This window comes from Rhagoletis pomonella, unplaced genomic scaffold (assembly GCF_013731165.1).
Source record: "Rhagoletis pomonella isolate Grant_MI unplaced genomic scaffold, Rhpom_1.0 Rhpom_scaffold_00010, whole genome shotgun sequence".
Lineage (NCBI taxonomy): Eukaryota > Metazoa > Arthropoda > Insecta > Diptera > Tephritidae > Rhagoletis > Rhagoletis pomonella.
The window spans coordinates 38,201,367-38,224,143 of NW_023458564.1; the positions used below are offsets into that span (position 1 = coordinate 38,201,367).

General features: G+C 32.9%; 1 long non-coding RNA gene across 1 annotated transcript in view; it reads right to left on the bottom strand.

The window, feature by feature from the left end:
- LOC118746338 overlaps positions 1-22,571 on the bottom strand; it is a 65,079-nt gene extending 42,508 nt beyond the window's left edge. The window contains exons 1-2 of the long non-coding RNA XR_004993822.1: positions 22,518-22,571; positions 21,952-22,042 (exon numbers count right to left, since the gene is read on the bottom strand). This is a non-coding gene — a long non-coding RNA (uncharacterized LOC118746338). The remainder of the gene's footprint in view (positions 1-21,951; positions 22,043-22,517) is intronic.
- Between the last annotated feature and the right edge of the window lie 206 nt (positions 22,572-22,777).

Genomic DNA, 22,777 nt, shown 5'->3' on the forward strand with positions numbered 1-22,777 from the left:
AAAAAATCAAATCGCAAAAAAGTTATTTGCTGGCGATGAACAAGCAAATCTGTTTTGAAAATGTGCATTTCACGTGATGGCGCAGCAATTGATGGTACTTTTGAAAAAAGTTGAAATTACAAATTGTCATACATCACAAAATCATGCTAGAATTTGTGACACTAACTCAACGCTAAGCCAGGGAATGCGGTCGTTAATATGTACGTGATCGGCCACTGCCTCACATCATGCCAGCTCAATGGGTTGGCTATTCATATACATACGTATGTACATATGTACAGTGGCTCAAACAAGTAACCACCGTGTTGATATTTTTTTTTTTAATATTCATAATGTTTTCGAGCTCATTTTTTTTCTTGCTTTTTCGCTGTTAAAATATTGCCCAAGCTTTAACCAAAATCATATATGTAAATCACAGTTTTAAGCTTTATTAAAAACTAAAAAAAAATTTAAAAATTTTTATCAAAATTTGAACTTTTAAATCTTAATTTTTAAAACATTTTTAGGTATGCAGTTTTATAGCCCATACAAATTTAGTCTAATGAAGTGCAAGTTTAAAATGTGACATTTTAAGAAACGAACACAAAAATTTTCTCACCATTTGCCTTTATTTTAGAATCGAAAACAAAAGAGAGAGGGGCAATCAAAGGCGACATTTTTGGAAGAAACGAAATCCCATAAAATTATGTGAAATTTATATGAAAATTTTTTTAATTTTCCTAAATTTTGTATAAAGTTTGAAACTGTGTTTCATATGGTTTTGTTTAAAGCAGGGAAGTATTTTTATAGAAAAATAACAAAAATAGATGTAGCTCGAAAAATATTACAAATATTAAAAAAAAAATCAACACGTGGTCATTAGTATGAGTCACTGTATGTACATACATATGTATGTAGGTATATTATTTACATTGAACCACTTGAAATGATGTGCGTTGCGCGCCCACTTCGGAAGCCGGTTTCTCGAGGCTGCATAGAGGGCTGACTAAGAAAAAGAAGAGATTTGTAATGTCTTACAGATTTACCTACATGCATACATACATACATACATACATTTGTTGTAAGTAGGTAGGTACATGCAAATTCATTGATTAAACTTGTTTAAAATGAAGCGTTACAAATGTGTGCATTCAAGTTTTAAATTGAAGGTCACTGGAGCACATTTTTCTCTGAACTAATTATATGTATGCCTACCTATATTTACGTACATATACATTATGTATACATATTAACTTTGTTTTGATTTTTTTTTTATTTTTTTTGCTTGACAGTTTTACAAAGTTATAAGCTGCAGTCATGCAAACATTGAATTAACACGAAAAAGAAAAGCAACAAAACAAAAATTTAAACTTGAAAACAAAAAAGTTGGAATAACAGAGCAAATTATCGGTATTCAGCACCGCACACCACCTAACTGCTATGCAACGGAAGATTAACTGCGTTTGCGCTGCGTATTTGACCTTAATGAGGTATAGTTTTGGCCACAACGAATGCAAATGTGTGGCTTTCGCAGTCAAAGCCGCACCCGATATCGCATTGTTGCAATGGCAAGTGCTGTGCGATGCGTGGCAGCATGCCAACTGCATAACTAAATACATGTTCATGTACATACATATATACCTTACATATGTACACGGTCTGTGTATGCATTGCAAGCAAGAAAAAAAAAGTTGCATGCCACCCGGCAACATGATACACAGAGTTGCGTGGTTGCGTATCTTCTTCTTTTGCTTCTTCTACTGGTTTTTAACGCATCTGAACTGTGCTTTTTTACAAGTTTTTACAAGTTTTGTATATTCTTCCGCACGAAGTACCAACAACAGGTTATGCAACACTTTTGACCATGAACGCGTGCAAGTGAAATTTGTTGCCGGTTAAAGTTAATAAATATACAATTTACATATTTTATTTTCTTCTTTTTCGTAATGCCTCTCCTGCGGTAAATGCCCCTGAAATGCCAATATCAGCTGTCCGTTGTGAGGTTAATTTCAATACACTTGAGTGCATTTATGTGAATTTATTTAATTTCAGTTTAAGTGATGGGCGGAAAAAAAGCAAAAGAAAATATCTGTGTACATACATACATGTTTTTAATCAATATCGCTGTTATGGAGGTAGGTAATGAAAATAGCATTTTTTACTTACCTAAAAAGAAAAGAAAAGAATGAAAGATTTATAAATATTTTTGATTAAGTTTAACGAATTTCTCAAAATTAAATAAATAAAAATGCTTGAATTTCAAGTACATATATTGTTTAAATAAAAATACTTAAGTAAAATAAATTATGTATGAGTGTGTATAATATAGCTTACAAATTACAGAGCGAAAATTTAGTTAACTTTTAAAATTAAAATATGTAGAAAGGTAAAAAATTTAAGAAAATGGGTGCGCCTTGGTTCTAGTTCGTTTTATATGGCAGAAATTTGTATTGTAAGTAATCGCCTTCATATTCGTATGGGTCTTCGTATTTGCATTTTGTTGTTACTCCCTGCCAAAACTCTTATAGCCTCATTCATAAAAAATAAAATTATGTAATATTTAATTTATTTTATCATTTTAAACGAATTAAATTTGTCAAACAGCTGGCAACCCCCTTAAAAATATTTTTGGCAGTAAAGTTTCCTAAACCTCCTTAGTTTGATGCCCATATTGCAATACTTAATTTATCTTATTGATTATATTACATTATAATGTTCAAAAAGGTGGCAACCTCCCTCAAAAATGTTGTCGACTGTGGGCCTTGTTAAATCTCTTTCTTCTAACAGCCGTATTACAATATTTAATTTGTCTTATCAATTTACCTAAACTGCAATTTTCAAACAGGTGGCAACTCTCTAATTTTTTGCTTCTATATTTTAAGTAAGATCTCAAGCAATGCATCCATGAAAATTGCATTCGATTTCATGCCTTCATTTTCGAGTGATGCGCGTACAAACATACAGACAGATAACTAGAAAGGCAAATATTCTAAAAATTTTTGATTTGGTAACTGTTGCTCAAATAAAAAACTCTAACTAAATGTTTGAGTTAAAATTCTTTCATCTACAAATAAATGGAAAACTACTTTATCATATCAAAAGCAGATAATGTACAACAAACGAACTTTATCATATTTATTATGAAAACTAGATTATCAAATAAGAACAGCAGCTTTATTTCCCATAGCATCTTATAATAGATATTAAGGTACGTCTAAGATGGCGGGCGACAGCTTTGTTTAAATACTGCAATGCGTAGATGCCTAATATGTATCTGTGTGTGGGCATTCGTATAAATATTTATGTATCAACGACGAGCATGCGTTGCATAATAATTTTATGCATTTGCAGACTAGCTAAAACTTCACAACAATAGCCATCAGCATATGAATGCTTCTGACAGTCAAAACAATAACAGAATTTAAAACGGATTGCGCATAAATTTTGAGTTAATGAAACTGACTTAACTTGCATATAAATATACATATATGTATATGTGTGCATATGTAGGTGCTTCAGCATAGACCTGCATAAGTACATTAAAAGGCTATAAATTTTTATCAAAGCAGAATTTCGGACCATTGTGAGAAAAGTTAATACTTATATGAAGACTATGAAAGTGTACAAGCAATTAAGTACTAACTCAACAGGAAACAAAAGCTAAATAAAATTTCTCCGTAAATGCGGCTTTCTCTTAATTTAGCAACAATATACGTTGGGTACAATGACACTTTAGTTGATTTAAAATCTAGTAGCAAATTATTTATGGCCACACGGTGAGTTTTTCACGCTTATCCGCACCCACTAATATAAATATTAAAATATGTTCCGTTGCTAATAAAAACTACAAATTTACGAGCACTTAGCAGCTGACAAAGCGCTCCACAAAAAAGGTGTTAGATTCTATAATTTACATAAACACATTTTGGAAGGTTCAATGGAATCACAAATCGTATGTAACCAACTGTAATCAAGCAAAAATTAGCTCATCAACTTTTAGCGAATGATGCCGGATGTGGAGTTTGGAAAAAATATTTAATATAGCGTGTTGCTAATTGGCTGAGTTGCAAGATGTCTTACAAGAACACTACATATTTATTTATGTACAGTCACTCCCAAAATTGAGCGAACGGCTCTTTTTTGTTAATATTGGCAATGTTTGAATTTTTTGTTAATATGGCTTATATTTTAGCAAACTCCATTTAAATCCCAGAATGATAACTTGTACAAAAATTAAGAAAAATCTGCTAATTTTAAGCAAAATCTCGAACTTTTTAATACGAATTTCTAAAAAGAATTCAGGTATGCAATCTTATAGCCCATTAAATTTTAGTATAATAATGTGCAAATTTCAAATCTCTAAAAAATGCGTTGATTTTCGAGATTTTTTTTTTTTTTGCTGACTGTCCTACGCATTTTTTCCATATACAAAATTTTCAGAATTTTTTTTATATAAAAACAAATGCGTAGGACAGCCAGCGAAAAATTCTCAAAAATCAACGCGAATTTTTAAACATCAACACTTAAGGTGTTATTAAAAATTATTAGAACAATTTTGAAATTTTTCTCCCTTTAACCAATTCAAGCGCTGATTAAGAAAGAGTCTTTGCAATTGTAACTGGTGTTTAATGCAAAAAGCGAACGAAAGTATCTGATGAAATGTTAAATAGTACATGTAAATATGTATATAAAATAACGTTTGCTTTTGAATCAAAAAAAGTCAAGTGCTTCAACGTTAAAGTCATTGGGAATTTGTGGTAAATTAACAGAGAATGTCTGGCATGACTGCTTAGTGGCTTCAAGGAGTTAGGATGCACACCTGTACCCCTAATATAGGAAAATTGTTGAACAGTAGGCATGGTGAACTTAACTTTAATTTAGCGCACATTTTGATAGGCCTCAGGCACAGTAACAGCATCAGTTTAGACCCGACTACTCATCGCTATGTTGAGTCTGTAACGACAGCGAGGAGCTTCCAATAAATTTTTTTACTTGCCCGCAATTTAACCGCCATAAATGTGGAAACACAAACAGAGGGTGGTTCCAAGTCAATGCAATTACTTTACGGAACTGTGAGCTTCATGCTGAAACAACCTTCCGCCGAGTGTTTAACGGTAATAGCGTTAAGAACAACCTCAAACTGACTGAAAATTTAGGCTTTCGATGCTTGTTGCCATTTTTAGATTTATGTGACTCAAAATTTGTTTAGATCTATACATATAAATTGGAACAAAACTGAATATGGCGGTTAATTATTAGAGCAACGGAAACCAAACAAAGAATGTTTAGAATCTTTGTCTGTCTGTGTGTTTGTACGCGCATCACTCAAAAACTAATGGAAGGAATTGAATGGAGTTTTCGCCAATGCATTGCTAAAGGTCTAACTTAAAATATAGATGAAAAAATAGAGAGTTGCCACCTGTTTTGAAATAGCAGTTTAAGTAAATTGAAAAGATAAAGTAAATAGTGCAATCTGGCTTTCAAAAGACAGAGGTTTAAGAATATGGTTTTGTTGAAGGTTGCCACCTGTTTGAAAATTTGAATTTATTATAATAGACAGGATAAATTAAATATTGCAATATTGCAATAAAGGTTTTAGAATATTTACTGGCGAAAATATTTTTGAAACGGATTGCCACCTATTTGAAAATTTTAATTCAGTTAAATATTTAAATTTCCAAACGAAGGCACTCATAAAAAAATAAAGAATTCTTTATAAATAGAAAATTGGTTTAAGAAATCTCACTCTATCAAGTTCTTTAAATCTATTCTATTTTTGAGCTTTTTATAAGAGTTTTAGGATGGAGTAAAAGCAAAACAAAAAAAAATTTTTTAAATTTGTGTAATTGTTCGCTTGCTGGAGAATTATATTAATATTAGCAAATACCCGGCGTGCTTCACTGCGCCTTTAAAATATTTTTTTTTTGTTTTTACTCCCTCCTAAAAATCAAGTTTAGCATTCTTTTTATCTCATTTTCTATCAAAGGAAGAGATACATAAGTACAAATATAATTTTATTGTCACAGCTATGAATATTCTCTCTTAACCGCTGACTCAACAATTTCTCAGCAATTAAATGCTTTTACATTTGTTTAGGTAAGACCTTAAATTGCAAGCCCGAAATTCCATATATGGACAATGCTGCAAGCAAAATTTCATTCATTTGCGCACAAAATGACTTTGACCATAAACTGACTAACCAAAAATGTTTTTCGTACAGCTGATGTCATCAACTATTTTCGTGTCTAACAACCTACAGACGAGAAAGCGTGAATGCAAATAATTTGAGAGAAAGAAAAATAAATATAAAAGAAGCATATTTGGCATTAAAACAAACAAAAAAATATCAATAATAAAATAATATTTTTTTACTGTCGACAAAGCGACCTTCAGCAACACACACACACCAACACACGCACATAGACTCAAATAACTGCACAAGCGGCATTTGTTCGATCGATCGCTCGATGAGTGGACAAGCCAGTGATGATCAAACCGCGATTAACTAATATTTAAGTATTTAGGCAACAATCTATGTGTTTCTGTGGGTGTGTGTGTGTGTGTGTGTGTACCTGGTCTCTAGCAGACAATATCTACATATGCATGCATGCATGTATATGCAATATCTGATTTATTTTTTTTTTCATGTGTCCAATACCTCAAATCTGTTTGAAAGTGAAACTGATAGCTTTTTGTATTTTTTTTTTGTGTCTAGCGCTCATTGAATGATGGTAAGGAAATACGGGAAAAAAGAGGCACAAGTTATTCAAGACCAGCCAGCCAAACAGCCAGTCGGTTAGCTGCGTTTATAGGCATATGACACTGCCTTGCACGGCGCGCTCTAGGGCTACTGGCAAATATTTAGCTGGTGCTTTGGGTTTTTAGCGCTTAAGCACAAGTCACAAATATTTATATTTCAAAAAAGCGGTTAGTCAACTCAATAAGTCACTGTTCTTTACGATTGTGATTTTTAAATAATTTTTTTCAATAACTTTTGTTTTTCAATTTATTTTTTAATTTATTTTTTTGTTTTTAGAACCGCTTTTAAACGTGAATCTTCTTCTTTACGCTTTAAACTTGTCTTTTCATCATTCTGCTGCTCACAATTTTTTCCAGTTTTTATTAAGCATCTGTATTATCTGTATTTAAGTGTTGCATATTTGTATTTTCCACCCATCATTGTTTGTTGTTATTTACTGCTTAGTATATCTTAAGTTGACTAAATAGAAGCTCTATAGATTTTCGACTTGTCTTTTTGTGCACTTTTGCTCATTTGCTTATGGATTGCTCGTTTAAAACAGTGATTAGCATTGACACTTTTACATTTTCTTTGTCTTGCTATTCAGGCCAATAGCAATGTCGTTGGCAGAGAATTATTTGAATTGTTTTCGACTCGACAAAAATCATCTGCATTATCATTTTAAATGTCGCATTGCAACGATAAAAATCAAGGAATTTTTTTAAAAATGAAAAAAAAAATTCAAGGGGAAATAACTTATTGGTCTACAGCGTAGTTAGTAAGTCCATCCATAAAGGACAATGCAGGCAACTTCGATGCAATAGTACAGAGCAGACTCCAAAATTCCAGAAGGCATTGAGACAGGCATATACATATGGGTAAATTTCCGGACATTTTTAAGCGATGGTTTCACCATCAGTGTGTGTGTAGACATAAACTTAAGAAGAAATTACCGAAACAAGAGCATCCTAATCTTTAGAGACAGTCAGGCGATACTCATAGCTCTTTTATCCTTTTAGGCTTAATCATTGTCCTTTCGAAGGCAGCCGGAATCTTAGCGCTCTTTCTGAATACCACAACACTCAGATATTTTGGTATCATGCAGGAGGCCTCAAGGCCCGAAATATTTCTTGCAGTTCAGGAAAGTAATAATGTGATTGGCGGAATAACATGAGCAAGGCACAATGGAACTTGGCCAAGCCAAAATCTGAAGCCTACCTTAATGGAAACCGAGGATTATCACGAGCATACGCATGGAACACTACACTATTTATGTGGGTATCTGTATGAGTTAATTATCTGATTAAATGACCTGAGTTGCGTTGGTGTAACAGCAAAGAAACGAGCGAAGAATAAAGGCGCAATGTGGCCAAAGGATGAGCAGCACACTCCTATCCCCAAAAGTTCTTCTTTAGTTTCTGGGTATGAGGTGCTATGATAAGTAGAACACATAATAGGATAATTATGTCGCAGTGCGTACCTCTTTTAGCTATAAATATTTATGTAGCAAAATGCAGCCTCCCTTATGATGCGACCGATAACGGAATGAGGCTGATGAACTTCGCTGCTTCATAAGAAGATCCTTCAAGCTGTCTCCATGTCGAAAACCGATAAACCAAATGGACCAAGTTCTGATAGATAGAAGACTCATTTTCGAATTTGATATACGATCCGAGACCCAAAAACTTCTCGCACAGCTTTAACGTCACAGCCAAGATGCGTAACTGCCTCTGTGCAGCAAAAGCTGTGTAATTAGCAAAACAATTAAGCAACTTCGCTACTGACTCCACACCAGCGAACAGTGGGATAACATTTCCCGCGCACTCTGTACCACCACAGAAGAGGTAATTGAGTTTCAACGAACCCAATAGAACTCGCGAAAATTCTATTAGATAGTTAGGTGACTTACGCAAGATTTTAAAGACCAGGCCATATCCCTATAGGGGACTTATCGGCCGAAGTGCACAGTATTCTTCCCCAACCTACAGAATTGCACTGAAACGAATAGAGCAAATGCAACCGAGCCCCAATGGGGGTACGAATCGTAATTTCGGGCTGGACACAGAAAAGTTGCTGGAGCTGACGAATTTTGTAAGATGAGCTTATGCCAGTCAACCGACGTTTAAGGCGGCGCTTGTCCAATCGATAGCACGAAAAGAATATATCAATACGCCACAATGTCTGCATTGGATTTCCCTGCTAGACTAATAAGTCTGCGTAAACACCGCCATCTACTTCAGAATTGGGAAGGGCCTCTCCGAGTCGTTCCTTACGAAACGAGGCAGCCGACAGGTAGTCTACTTAGCTGTCATACGCCTTTTAAGCCACTCATAATGGCAGCATCAGATGGAATGGCCCTTGGATTATCCGCGAGAAAAAGTCGTTGGCAGATTTACGCTTAGACGGTTACAGCGTCAAGCAAGAACAAAAAAAATTGAGTTCTATATTTTTCAACCTATTTATTCCTTAGTAATTTATTTTGCACATACCGGGATCTAATGCATATACATACATACATTTTTCTTTTCAAAAAATATAGCCCGGTCAATTTTATTATGAAAAAGTGCAAGTTTGAACTTGTTAAAAAATCGCATTGTTTTTTGGCAATTTTTGCACACAGTTTCTTCAACAAAAAGTGTCATACAAAATAACACCGCCCTCAAAAAATTGCCAAAAATTTAATGGACTATAAAATTTCATACTTAGAATTTCTATAATAATATAGTGATTTATAATTAGATTAGAAAGTCGCAAACGAGTGCGTAAATTTGTTGAATTTTCCTGAGTTTTGCACAAAGTTTAGAGATGTTATTTGTACAGTTCTTGTTGTATTTTTTATAAAAAAATTTGCGAAAATAAATTAAAATAAAAAGTTTTGCGTACATTGAAAAAATTTATCTGTGCTAATACTTTTGGCCGACACTGTATGTACATACATACATATATCGCTTCAACTAAAATAAATGGTTTTCTTACATCGCTTTGTCGGAAAATTGTACTTGCAGAGTCATTTGAACTCGAAATAGATATATATATGCCTATAAATGCCAAATTAACCAGCAATTAGGTGCTTGACGAACGGCTACAAGTACGATGCCCAGCAGCGCTCTAAATTATTAATTACAATTTATTGCCATTATGCGGTCATTAATACCGTTTAGTAATGATTTGCTGCACGCTGTAGCTGCTTTGTTGTTATGGCCACTATTTACAATTGTCTGCTGCTTTAATGAATTAATGTTCGCACGTGATGATAAATTTGTCAAGCATAAGTGCTCATCAACTACTCAACGCTTCCATAGTAAGTAGGTGTTTATTGCGCTCGTAGTTGTCAAATAAACAAAATTATATTAAATCATATTTATAGTGCCATAGATAAGCATCTGCTGTCTGAGCTTGGTAGCTTGATGGACGGATGCTGTTGCGAAAAAAAAATAAAATTTTATTTTTTTAAACAGGCAATCAAAAATTTTTTGCTCGCCCTAAATATGCAACTCGTCAGCCAATAGCTTGACTTAGCTACCAACATTTTTCACGCGTGCCTTTGGGCGCGCACACGCACGCGGGTGTTTGACCTTACGCCAGCTGGCAAAGTTTGTAGTACTTTGCCTGCCAGGCGACGAAGAAAGAAGCTAACCGTTGGCTGTAGAAATTCCCAAATTAGAAGCGTTAGAATTGCTCATTTTTAATCAATTTAGAAAGGCGTGACTGCCACCGAAAACAGGCGGAAGTGTGAAAAGTGGTGTAGAGTTTAGAATTGTTTGTTGCACGCCAACTGCTCGACCGCGCGTGTTTTTGTTAAATTTGTGTTTTATTTTTTTTTTTGTTGTGCGACTCCTCACGTTCGCAGGCACGCACGTTGCCAACTTAAATTATGCTGTCAGGCACAGCACCGGCGATAGCAATGCTAATGTCCAACTTTGTCGCTTTATTTAAACTTATATTTTTACTACTTACTGGCGTTTTTTTTTTGTCTGATTTTTGACATGATTTCACGTCTGCACTTAAATTGCGATGGTGTGGCTTTAATTATTATGCGTAAATTGCGCTCCGTAGGCCACAAACGCAAAACATTTTCACGAACATTAGTCAGCAACGGATTTGCTGTCAAGTTGAAGAAGACAAAGGTAGTGAGGCTGTAAGCTTAACTACAGCCACAACAGCCGCAAAAGAGCATCAACAAATAGCAGGAATTTCATGCATGAATTGGAGGAGGAATGTCACCCCACCGTTCGTCCGTCGGTCAGTTGGTATGACCATTATCATATTTACATTATCTACAGACCGCATGAGACCTAGCAGAATCATAAGGTAGATATAAAATAAGAACAACTAAATATGTACAATAGGGTGCATCACTCGCCATACAAAAAAACAAGGGTTCAGATTTTCCATTGGAAATTCTTACTCGATATTATAAATACGAAGGTGAGTTTGTTTGTTTGTCACGCTTTCACGCCTTAGCTGCTCAACCGATCATCATGAAATTTCGCATACTGGTGTCAGTTGGCCCAACTTAAAATATAGGATAGCTTTTAACTCGATTATAAATGGGGGCGTGGCACCTCTTATACAAACGGAATTTTTAATACTGCATATCTCAGAAAGTATTTGCGGCAGACTACTGGAACTTAGCACCAGGCTGCCACCAGTTAAAAAAAAATCAAATTTAAATTAGTTAATCACAAGCTATAAGAAAAATTGGAAGTTGGGTGTCAAATGAAAGATTGTTAAAAAATCTTTACTTTGAACATTTTGTGCCATTTTCCCAAGTAGCTTTTCAAATTTATCTGCCATTGAAACACACTTTTTGAAAACAAAATTTGTGTTTAAAGAATATTATTATATGTAAGCTGTTAAAAAATTAAATCCAATTACATAATTTAAATTATATATTACAATATGGATATGAATGGAAGAGGTTTTGAAAGGGCTTTATTCCAAAACTAGATAGTACATGCAGTAGGGTTGCCACCTATTTGAAAAATAAAATTTTACTTGAATTAAGGTAATTAGTTGATTCAAATACATAGTATATATGTTTTACGATATGCGCGTCAGACGAAAGAGTTTTAAGAGAGTTGCCACCTCTTTAGAAAATTAAATTCAAGCCATTTGGTAATTTGAAAAAAATTATTAGGTACAATTTGAATATCAATCTAAATGGTTTTGAAAGGGCTTTATTCCAAACTACAAGTATTAAGGTTGGCACCTATTTGAAAAATAAAATTTTACTTGAATTAAGGTAATTAGTTGATTCAAATACATATGTATATATGTTTTACGATATACGTGTCAGACAAAAGAGTTTTAAGAGAATTGCCACCTCTTTAGAAAATTAAATTCAAGCCATTTGATAATTTGAAAACTATAGGTTGGAGGGTTGCCACATGTTTAAAAATTAAAATTGGGCTTGAATTCAGGTATTAAATTAATTCAAAATGTATCACAAGACAGAGGTTTAAGACAGTTACAGTTTAAAAATATTTTTAAGGGGATCAAAATAAATGTAAAAGACTCCTACTTTTTTGCCGAGTTTAAGTTTGTTGAGTTTTACTGAAATAAATAATACCCACGTATAGCGAAGGGGAAAATATTAAAATTTTTTATTTGAAAATATCTCAAAAATTAAATTTTAAAAATAAATTTTCCTAATATATTTATAAGAAATTTAATGATTCCTGTGAAAAACCTGCAATTTTTTTGGTGTTTCACCCTAATCTACAATAACAGCAAATGGTTATATCTAAGCTTTAAGCCAAATTGTGTCCTGTCTTATATCGCCTTAAAGACATCAGTGCGCGCATGGCACTCAGCTATCAATACATACACGTACTTGCTCTTCACAATTAAAGTTTCTTCTGTAATTTTATGCAAATCTTAATGAACTGCGTAAGAATTCTTAAAAAAAATATATATATATATTAAAAATTATATGCGCAGTACAGGTTAATTAAAGAACAACATACTTATCCCTCGTACCTGTGCATTTTTGTTTTTCGTTGTCTTACTCATCTGTTTTCGCACGCATCCAGAAGATGGTCAGTTAAGATAGCCGCGTTAACTGATTTACTTTTCTTCTTAATTGTGTAATGTCTTGTGCATATAAGAAGATGCATAATTATGTATGGGCTTTCTGTGAAGCACTTGGAATACTAAGAAATCTGTGCGGATGAAATTCTGCTTGCTAAACGACCATGAACTGTTATGACAGTTAAACAAAAAAAAACGACTAAATGAAGTCGGACGATTAAGGAGTGGCACAGTCTTTCTGTTATACATATTTCGATTTGCTAGAATTAACTCCTGTAGTGAAGATATAGTTCCTAGGCAAGACTATTCTGCATTCCAACTCGACAGTCAGTAATCAAATTTAAAATCTTATTTAATTAGCAGTCACTTCATCGGGTCACAGCTACATATGTGCATATATATGTAAATATAACATCAGTTCTGATAGAAGTTGTTGAATTGACAGATAATTCAGAGAAAATTTCTGAGTAAGAAAATTTCCAATTAATCGATTCATTGTAGAAATGCAAGTCGAATTCCTAACCTTAGACATAATTATCACACTGCTCATACACTAGGCCGGGTCACGAGAAAAGTTTACAACTACACTATCTAGTTTGAAAATTTTGTTTGTAGAGAATTTCGATAGCATAAAAATTGTCGCTGTAGCCAAATTTGAACCTCAACTTCAAGCTGTGATATATAGTTAAAAAAATATCTAGTTATATTGAAGTACTGTATGCATGCTCATGGTGTTAGTATTAAGTTGACCTACGTAAATTACCTCCTTCACCAGTAAAATCACCGACTGAATTTAACTAGCGTTACCATAAAAATGTAAATTTTAGTATGTATGTTATAAATCGTTTTCATAATATTTGAGTGATTTTTAGCACTAAAAATAACTTTCAAATAATAAATATATCACATCTTGAAGTTGGCTCATAGATAAAAAGTTATGAAGTTAACTGAATTTCGTGTGCTATGAAGCAAGGCCAGGATGGCAAAATCTTCATAAATTAAGCTTTCAAATAAGAAGATGGTTCATTGAAAACTTGTCTTTTTTCTCTCGTAGTGTGGATACCGACCTAATACACACCCAAATTTTCTGCTGTCAATAATTTTGAGATTGAGAGCAACATGAGATTTGCTCATCTCTCAGGTATGTATTTTTAGACTCTAAGCAAAAAAAGCACATTGAGAGCATAACTTTATAGAATTCTAATTTGCTGTTGGGCTAAAATATTTTGGAATGCGACTTCCAAGAAGCTGTTGCCTTTTAGAGTGTCGAATTATGTCTTTGTTGTTCGTGTTTTAATTTTAATTATTGAAATATAAATAGAAAGTGTTTTATGAATGTTGTTCCAATTTCAGGAGCGCCTAATAGTAATAGCTGCTTCCACGAATTTGATCAATTCAGTTTAAATTCTCTTCGAATGCTCATTTATTATAAGGGACGCATATGAAAAAATTTCAAAGGAATCAAAAACTCCTAAAGCACTTATCCGAAATTTCGTTTTCTCATAAACTTAATAAGCCTAAAGCTGCGCAGCCATGCGAGTTGTTAAGCGCTTTTTTCATCCGCTGAAAATCACATTTTCAACTTCCAATTGGCTTTCGGCTGTCATTTAAAATGAAACCAATTAAATGGCCGCATAAGAGCAAGCCACCCAAACGGGCAAACAATCAGGGGAATGTAATGGCGCCCACACAAGCATAGCAATCAATTACAGTATTATATGTAGGTAAGTATGTTGTGTATATGTATGTAAGTGCAAAAAATAATTAAAAAATAATTCAGCAGGCTAATGAAAAAGTTTAGAATCGCCATAAAATCGTCAGTTAATTAAATTACCAATCAAATGCATTGACGCCCAAGTGCAAAATTGATATTATTTGAGTATTTAACAAATTTCAGCCAATAAAAAATTGCAACAAAATAAATTGAATAAATAAATAAATTGATCGTGGAGGGCAGGGTAGTGCAAATTTTAGAAGTGGATATACAATAATTGAATTTGCACACTTTCGTTACGTTGCGAATGTATTTTGCTGTAGGGTTGCTTGTCTTTCTATTTATCTTTTTTTTTATGTACAACAAACACAAACATCCAAATTTACACATACTCGTACTAATCTAAAGCACAAAAGTACAACCTTGATATTTTTTTCAAATACTATGTGCGATATTTTTATTTGATAGAGAATAAAAAAAAACACAATTAAGTGTTTGTAAACAAGTGCTCACGGTATTTAGCTGGCATTGATATTGAGTCGTGATGCTCTGAGGTGGTTGAAAAATTGCGCTCATATTGGCGGTTGTAGTGCACAAAAATCGTGGTGTGAACTTGGAAGCTCTTTTCGATTAGCCTGATATAGGGTGACTCAGCAGTGATGCAAAGTTTAAATTTAGTTAAACATTTTTGTAAATTTTTTTTTGGTACTACAGATTTTGGCAAACTTACCCATGGAGCGACACTCAGTTGAACAACGCTTAAAAGTTATCGAATTTATGAAAACGGTGATTTTTTTCGACCAACATAACCGGCCAGCTGAGCCAACAAGCAGACATTTGGTGCAGAAATTCGAAGAAAATGGGTCGCGAAAATATCCGTGCAATAAAGTGTGTAGGTACCAGGCCGTCATAACCTGAATTCGCCGTCGTGCACAGCAATTGGACCCTTCCTGCAGCACAGTTAAGTGGAAGTGAATGAAGCTTAGATACCATTTACAGCGCAATATATTTACCAATTGGATGGTTGAACAAAAAACAGTTGATGCGGATTTTTCAAAAAAAAAGTCATCATGAGCGATGAGGCACATTTCACCAAACGAATACGTTGTCCAGCAAAACTGCCATTTGGGGTACTGCAAAACCACATATCATTCAAGAAAAAACTATGCACCCAGTATAAGTCGCTACTTCTTCGAAAGTTATACCGGCAGCGCTGTTATGCTCAGCAAAGAACGTTATCGTGACATGATAACAAACATTCTAAGGCCTGAATAAGATGGCATTTACTTGCACAGTATGTAATTTCAACAGGGCAGTGTCGCTTGCCACACAGCGCATGAAACAATAGCCCTATTGCGAACGAAGTTCCATGGACGCACTCTCACTGGACAACGAGGTCTTGCGATTGCACACTGGACTTTTGACATTGGACTTTTTTCTCGCCGGCTACGTGAAAAAGATGATTCCAGTGCCACCGAATGAACGCGTTACAAATAATAGACAGTGCATCCTGTGTTGCCTGTGTTTCGTACATTTTTATGTATGTATGTAAATGCCATAGATGAAAACAAGGTGAAATATTAAAAAAAAATCATGTCGACAAATTTTTCTTGTATTTTATGTATGAAAAATCGACGGTCTTATTAAATCACTCAATATTTACACACATTATAAAATTCTTTTTTTTTAACATCTTTTTCAAAATTTTGCACTGTTTATCATTGCCAGAGTTACATATCTACATTGACCTTTGTTGCAAAGTATTTAAAACAAATTAAAATTCTTGTCACGTCTTGAGTAGGCGTTGCTAACTAATCATTTGGCAAATTTTGGCAGTGCCAAGGTGTCGTACCCAAATCATTGATGGCTGCTAATTGATTGGCCAAAAAAAAAAAACAAAAATACAACTAAAAATGCGGAAAACAAGAAAGACTAACAAGATTGAGGGGCAAAATACTTCAAGAAAATAAACATGCTGCCATAACCAAGCAGCTGAAGCAGATTTTTGTGCATAAATATTTTTATTTTTTAATAAATTTTAGATTGAAGAAGTCCAAGCAAAACATTGACCGAAGTGCAAAACGTAGACACAACTTATAAGAAAAAGGGAAAAGTAAACAAGTAACTGTATTTTTTTCTCAACTTGACCCTCTTCCTTGGATTTGCATAAATCTGCAGCACACTCTTTTCCCCTTTGTTTTTTGCTCACTTTGCTCAATTTGCTGTAAAACACCATGTGCAAGTGACACTCCAAGCAACTCTGCGTCAGCTGCTAACTTCATTAATAATACAATCAAAATCGTAGCGAAAAAAAAACCACAGCGAGCTGAAGTTGTAAGCGCAAGCTAAATGTAATCGATGAGACCATTAAAATGAAGTTCCGCTGAAAATGCCAAAACAAAAAAATATGTGACAAAGCATAACCAAATGAATCGTATAAATGAAACCCCCTTAATCAAACTAACGGTGTCAGCTGTTTATTATATAAAATTCAATACAAAAACATCGACGCATTTCATTTATCATTTTAGCATATTTTTATTGAGTCCACCCATTTGTGTATTTGCATGTCAAAAAAGATACAATGTAAATTCGGCAATCGGTGATGTGAAATGAATGAAAAATGCAAATCCGGTTGTTGTCCTATTTTGCACAGCAATTTGGTGTTTCTATTGAAAAAAAGTTTATTAGAGATGAAATATGCGAAACAAATTTAGTGTCTGTTTGCATATTTATTAAAAAAAAAAAAAAAACAACAAGCAGGGTTTTTTATGATTCATGTAACGGAAGTGTTTTAAAAAGTGAGAGGGTCGGTTTAGTTTTTCAGGCTACTCGAGCAGAGTAAACTTTTATATAGGCATTAATCGATTGCGGCTAGGATGCAAAAAGATATATTAATCGATATGCTTTCTTTAAATATTTATCGATTATGTACATATTCATCGGTAATATAACGAAGTGCTTGTAATTTTCACAACTGTTATCGCCGAAGTTATCGATATTAATATTAAAATTGTTATCATCGTTCTTTCGATAAATTATCGGAACTTTTGTCGATAATTTCTCTTCGCTATATACAGATCGGAATTTTTACGCGCTAACTACAATTACCAACACTTCGATAACAGCTCGATAGAATACTTTCCGATATCGCTATCGACGAATTTTTCGATATCTTAATAAAGATTCAAAGTAAAGAAAGCGATAAATCGATCGACACACTTATCGGCCGGTTACGATAAATCTATCGTACTTAGATCAAAGTATTATTGTTATCGACAAATTGATGGATAACTCCAGCTAAATATTTACCAAGAAGTCGATAATCGATAAATTTATCTAAATATGTATCTATAAATTTATGCATATCCTCATCAATTTTTCTATTTGCTTTTTTCGAAACCTTTTTTTATACATACATACATACGAGCACAAAATTAGTTCCACAGCTTTTAATCTTTACATCAGCTACAATTTTATTTTCCTCACATAGATAGTTCATAAGATGCGAGCATGTAAATATAAATTGCATTTGCAATATATTCACGAATTATTCCGCTTGGATTTTCCTTTGAAATTGAGAGCCCACCTTGCATACATAAATATCAGTTAAGTTACTTAGCAGCCATGATTTCGACAGCAGCAAGAAAAAAGAAACTAAAAACAAACCTGTGGAAGTAATATAAAGCAACCGGATTTGTTATTAATTAATTTTATGGCACACAAAAACTGCTAAAGCCACCATATTCTCATCAAAAAAGAAAGACAAAAGTTTGACCTTCATTTAATTGTTAAATGTTTATATCTACATACATACATATTTAGATCTTCATTTCTTTCTCATTTTTAAATTCTCTTCCAGCAACTGCTTTTGATTGTCACGTTCCTGTGCTGACCGAGTGGAAGTGAATAATTTGTTTGTTTTTTTTTTTTATTGCAATGAAACAAAATAATTGTGTGAATTTGCATTAACATTTATAGCAGAGGTGGATTAATTTGTATGCGAGCACCGTTAAGAATGTGTTGACAGATTTATAACGGTGCTTAGTTAATACAATCGCAAAGTAAAAAGTAGAGAAATAAAAGAAGAAAAATTTAAAATTGAATGGGTGAGAAAGGAAGGCAACAAACAAGTTAGGTGCGAGTAGATTTGGGAGAATACACTTAAAGCTTTTTTGTCGATATACATATGTATGTATATGTATACATATTTCGATTTAAAATTTTAATATCGCGTTGGCATTTTTATTTATATCCACGCTGATATATTAAACGATATATTTTACAATAGCGTTATCGATATACCTCTCTGCTTTTGCCGATATACATATGTCTCTACATTTATCGATATTATCGATACCAAAGTTATAGATTTTAAGTTAGGTTTTAAACTGAAAAATAACACTGGTTTACAGGAAAAATATTCAACGGACGCCACTATCCAATACGTATACAGAATTTCTCACTGATTCCGAAAATGGAGTTAATTTTTTATTCCATGGATACGGTGACCATTCGTGCTGATTTTGGCGGGACAGTGCCGATTTTGAGAAAATTGTCCCGCTGAATACTTCTTAAAAGTCGGGGTGTATAAGTGTCCCGATTTTTCATATTTGTACCGCTTAAATCCCGCTTTTCAGTGTTTTCTTTATTAATCTGACAAGAGTCTTCCTGTACTCTGGCACAAAAACAATTTTTCGTACAAATTTAGCAGCACTTTCGCTATCACAAAGAACACAGAATACAGTTAGAGGAGCCATAAACATTGCAATCATCCTTTATTTTCCTTCTATGAACTGGTACTCTTGCTTATTGCAGTCATCATCCTTGTCAAGGTTTTTATAATTAACTGTTAAATTTTTGGTTTTTTTAATGAAACGATTCTAGCTTGAATTTAGTTGAATTGTAAAAAATAATACTTTAAACTGTTCATGAATATAAGGTGTAGATACAGTGGCGAAAATATAGATAGGGAAGAAACATTATTTTTTATGAAAGTAAAGCTCGTTGCATAACAGAAATCATGTAAATAAAACTTCGTACAAAAATTTTCCAAACTCTACAAAGTTTTATCAAAATTGTGTGCTTTTTAATTATATTTCTTAGAAAAACGAAGTGCAAATTTCAAAATTCAATGGGCTTCAAAACTGCAGGCACAAATTTTAAAATTTGTATCAACATTTTGTTAGAATTCGTCGAATTTCTAATTCTTCTACAAAATTTGAAATTTTCAGTTAAATGTTTTTTTTTTAATAATAAAAATTTTTAAACAGAGAAAAGTGCCCAAAATTTGCTAAAATGTCATTTCCCTAATTACATTCTCACCACCGTACATATTTTGTGTATACATTTTTGCGATAATTTTTTTTAATTTTTTTTCGCTTTGTTATGTCTTAAATAAAGCTATGTTTATTAAAAGATGTTATGTTTTTTTATTCTATCTAACAAAATTGTATTTTCAGATTCGATGCTTCAGAAATGTCTCGATTTTTGTCCACGGAAATCTGGTCACCGTATCTATGGATAAGTTTACGAGATATTTACAGGTGTACATACATACATGGCGTATGAGTAACATTCTTTCCTGCTCATTTTTCATACAACCAACCTTTGCGCATTTTCATATGACCACTTATTAGTTCTTTATTTATCCATCGATTTGCTGCATTATCAACTTGATTTTTTTTTTGTAAAAGAACAGGCTTTAACACAGCTTTGAATGCACTAAACAGTCATCATTTGATGGCATGTCATAAGATTTAACGTTTTGTAATAATTCTTACTTCGTTGGCACAACTATTAGACCATTTTTAATAGCCAGCAAAAACATATAAATATATTACATTTGTATGTATGTATGTATATATCACATCGTATTGCATCACATCACATGATGTCATATCGCACATCACTTGATGCCATATCAAGTCATACGTATTACAAATTTTTCCACCTTACTTTTGCCCTCTCCCCAATGCTCATATTCTAAAATTATCACAGAAAAAATGACAATCTCTACTTGACAGAATTGTACGCGCACATTGTAAAAATAAGAAATACTAACTATGTAAATATTTATTTTAGCGAAATGACCGTAAAGCCATTCTAAGCTCCGCATAGAGACTAAAACCTATTCAAAATCCTACTAGACATACTACATACTACATACATATCTAAGCTATTGACTGAGTAAAGTGCATACGTTGACGGCTTATCGAAAGAATGCAATTTATAGTTCTGCTAATGTGGCTGCAAAGTAAAAACCCAACAACAATACAAAGCTATGATACTTTCAGCAGCAAATGCAGTGTGTGTACATATTTTGTGTTAGACAATTAAAATAAAACACCGGCTATATTTTGAGTTGAGTTTTGATAGATATCGTTACCTAAACGTAAAAAGGTACCAAGTCCAATTTTTTAAATTGTTCAGGAGAGACGAAAAATCGTTGTGGCTACGCATTATCTGTAATTCTGCATCAAAAACTAAATTTTGAAAAAAAAAGTAGACTTGGCACCTTTTCAGCTTAAGGTAAGCATATGTACATCTGTACGTAAATACAATTTTTCGTAGGCGTACTTTTACGTATGTATGTATGCACATTTTTTACATCATATGTATATACACATGTATAGACTTAGGTATGGGCGTACATTATTATGTTAAGGCGCCACCATGTATCTATGGACCTGCCTATATTACTCTGCTAGACAACCTTTTTTGAAATAAGCTAAAATAAAAACTGTAATATTGAAAATACGATTAAAGAAAGCATTGAGCTTACTGCACTAAAGCAAAGCTTGGTTTCCTTATGTATTATTTTTTTTAGCGCCTTAAGCGCTGTTTTCACTAAAGCTAGTTTTATAATATTGATCGTCAAATAAGTGAAAACACAGTCGTTGCTAAGTCCACTATCTGCCAGCTTTAGACGGTAAGAAAATTGAGCAAAATCTGTCGATATGTCTTGTCCACAAAATTTGACATGGTGAAAACTTGCCTTAAGAGTTTCACTACTTTCATTCAAAATTTGGAAAGTACAAATGCGTCTGCTCCTATCAAATGGTAATTTTATATTAAATGAATTAGCAGCCAAAATAAAAAAATAAAATTATTAACCTCGGAAAAATTAAAAAAAAAATAAGTAAATAAGTTTAAAATAATTTAAAAAAAATTAAAGAGTTTATTAAGTGATAAAAAATAAACTATAATTAATAAAAAATAATAACAAGGAGTAAGAATACTAAAAACCTTTTAATTTTGCTAGGAACATCTTTCAAAGCCCTGGACCTCTAAAATCAATTTTGTAAAACTTTCGCAATAAAAATATTTACGTACATGCATAAATGAAATAAAAATTGCATAAAAACTAATTTTTGATTAAATTATTACAAACCTTACAAAATTATTAAAATTTTTTTATAAAATTTTCAAAATTTTTTTATAAAATTTTCAATATTTTTAAGATTTCTTATTTTTAAAAACTTACCATGCAAAGTACTGCACGCGCCATTCTTGATTGTATGCTTAAAGCAAGGAAAATTATTTTACTTAAAGTTCTAGGCGATCTATTAAAAAATCTTCGGAAGAAAGAAAAGAAAATAAAAAATTAATTAACTAAGACGGCAGCGGCAAATTTCACTTCAAACATATATTTGTTTTAACACTTAATCCATCTGGCGTTTGAGAAATGTTTTTTTAAAGTCTTTTTCAATGAATATTTTTTTAAAAACTTTTAAGCAAATTTTATGTTTGCTGCACAAATGTTCATTATTTTTGTTTTTCGTTGTCTTTTTTTTATGTGATTTAGTAATCCACAGTTTTGTTGCAAGTTGTTGTTGTTGTCCTTTGAATGTTTTTAGGCACAATGGTTTAGAAAAACCTTTTTTCAACTTTAAACGAAAAAAATTTTTGTTTCAAATTGTTTTTGTTCTAAGTTCTTTTATTAAATAAACTCAATTCTTGCCGCTTAGTATTTTTGAAATAACAATTAAGTGTTAAATTTCTTAGAAAAAAAAACAATAAACTATACTAAATTGTTATGCTGGAAATTACAATTTCAAAAAATCTTTACTTTGCTAGACCGTACCGTTTGGACCGATCTGTGAGAACTGAAGATGCTCGTTGCGCTGCTTGCCAATATAAATGAAGACTGCGAAATTCAACAAAAGCCCAAACTGCGAAACAACATCTTTTTTTATTTTTTTTATTAACAACAAAATTAACAATGCGACGATCTGCCACGCCAACTATACATACAAACATGTACATATATAAATAATCAGGTGTGTAGTGGTGCGCAGGCGCAAACGTCG